This window comes from Gobio gobio (assembly GCF_949357685.1).
Source record: "Gobio gobio genome assembly, chromosome: 12".
Classification (NCBI taxonomy): domain Eukaryota; kingdom Metazoa; phylum Chordata; class Actinopteri; order Cypriniformes; family Gobionidae; genus Gobio; species Gobio gobio.
Window position 1 is genome coordinate 3726534 of NC_137105.1, and position 2507 is coordinate 3729040.

General features: G+C 36.9%; 1 protein-coding gene across 1 annotated transcript in view; it reads left to right on the plus strand.

Moving 5' to 3' along the window:
- The window catches only part of rhpn1 (rhophilin, Rho GTPase binding protein 1), a 28802-nt gene extending 28563 nt beyond the window's left edge, over positions 1 to 239 (plus strand). Inside the window, exon 16 of the mRNA XM_079831928.1 lies at positions 1 to 239. This exon is cut by the window's left edge and continues 335 nt beyond it. The gene's annotated coding sequence lies outside the window, so the exon portion shown is untranslated.
- Positions 240 to 2507: the final 2268 nt, after the last annotated feature.

The following is a 2507-nucleotide window of genomic DNA, read 5'->3' on the forward strand; positions in this document are numbered from 1 at the left end:
GGAGGATTTTATGAACGGTCCAGCACAACGCTGTCAATTATCACTAAACGTCCAATGCTTTTAGAAATATGAGCGTTTGATTCTGTCTTGTAGGGCTGGGCGATAAAGCTGAAAACCGTCCGGTCGATATCGATAATTACTGATATTTAAAATAAGGACCAGGAGAAAAATATTTCAAATTAGGGCTGTCAAAAGATTATTCGCGATTAATCGCATCCAAAATAAAAGTTTGTGTTTACATAATTTATGTGTGTGTACTCTGTTAATTATTATTTATATATAAATACACACACATTGATGTATATATTTAAGAAATATTTGCATGTATATACTGTATATACATTTATATAATCTATAATATATATAAATAAAAATGTTTTATATATAAAAATAATATTTGTTTCTTAAATATATACATGCTTGTGTGTGTATTTATATATCAATTATAATTAACAGAGTACACACACATATATTATGTAAACACAAACTTTGATTTTGGATGCGATTAATCGCGATTAATCTTTTGACAGCCCTAACAAACATTTTTATTTTAACCTTCCTCTGATTATAATCCCCTCAGTTATAAAGGCAGAAATGTCAACACAACCATGGAAAACACTCAAATAATTAAAATAAAGTCTAAAATCACAATGAACACTTAACTATTATCTCTTAACATTAAGGTGCAGTGCCTCTGTTATTTCTCTGTAACTGTTAGCATTTAGATGCTTTGTCATAAGGCACTGATGCAGAGTAACATTACCTCTCCATGTCGTTTCAAAGGCTCAATCCGAAATCGCCCCCTATACCCTACATAGGGCACTATTTGAGGGGACAGACATTTGTAGTGGTGTCCGAAACCATAGTGGACGTTATTGAGTGCACTCATTCTATCCCACTTTGCACCGCAATAACGAGTCCGAATTCGCTCACTTGTTTTCATTCACTCCTTCAGGTGAACTGTATTAGTGGACTAAAGTAGGGAATAGTGATTGAGGGTTTACGGGGCGATTTCGGATTCAGCCAAAGTCAAGAATAGCATAACGGCGAGCGTGTCGAGTATAAACAAGTCCGAACGAACGAAGCGCTGTCAGCGGAGCCAGACGAAAGTATAAACAAGACGAAAGCGGAGCCAGACGAAAGTATAAACAAGACGAAAGCGGAGTCAGACGAAAGTATAAACAAGACGGTAAAACAAGTTTGTGGTATTTCCAGTCTTGGTTGGGACGACGTTCTTGCTTAATTTGCGGACGACATTGGTCTGACTACAGTCAGACTTATACAATCCAAAAAACTGCCATACTGGCGAGCCGACTTGTTTTCCTGTTTTATCAACAATTTCCTCGCTTGCTGTGGTGCTCATTTTCCACTTATCCCTCCACGCCGGTTCTGTTACTGAAGAATCCAACACAAGACAACGATATAGCGCAACCAAACATGATAGAGTTACCTGGGGCCGGATTCACGAAAATATTCTTAAGAACGAAGTTAAGAAAATTCTTAAGATAAATTCGAAGAAGTTTGTAAGAATGTTCCTAAGTGCAATTCTTGAAAAATTCTTAAGAAGTTCTCAAATATTTCCTTAATAACATCTTAATTTTTTACTTAAAGCTACACTGTGTGATATTTTCCCCCATCTAGCGGTTAAAAGGTATATGACCATCCAGTGAATATTAGTTTCTGTTCCTCTCAATTCCGATTTTGTTTTAACACCTACGGTGGCCGATTTAGTCCAAGATTAATATGGCTTCCAGTTTGACCTCGTCCACATTCGACACGGAGCCATCGAGTGTTAAAACGCCAAAGGCGAAGCTTGAATTTACGGGTATGTCCCTCTTTGGCTAATGTACTTTCAAGATGGAGGGGCAACATGGCGACCCGCATTCGAACCCCTCACCCGTATGTATTTTCAATGGCATATTATAAACTTACGAGAATACTTTATTACTTGAAAGAAGTAAATATACATTAATGAGCACATATATTTTTGAAAGAACTAAGTGTTTTTAGCTAAGAATAAACTAAAAAAGTTACACAGTGTAGCTTTAAGAAGAAAATAAAAGGTGTTATATGGTGTTATTTTATTGAAAGGTATTACTGAAGACTGAAAAACACCTCAAACCCTGTCTTTTTGCGCTTCCTGCAGATTACCGGAGATATCATAATAAATGTGCAGACTTTCGTGACTGGCTTGACGGGAGTTAATCACACAATGTCGTGTTTTTAATGTGCCGTGTCGGTAAAATCGTTATTTTATAAGAGCCTAGTCGTTTATCAAGAACGCCGCTCGGGTACCAAAGATCGGCCATCTCAGAGACATCAGAGCCCGCGGTCAGAAGGACTAGCCGAGGAAAGGCTACTCTCTCGCTGAACACCCGAATACGGCAGATAAAATTGTAAAATAGGCGCTCTCTTTATAAATAAACCACAGATTTAATCTTTAAAGTACATTTAAAGTACATTCTCGCCTGAAAAGTCTTAAAACTACAATTTTTTATTTTTGGTAT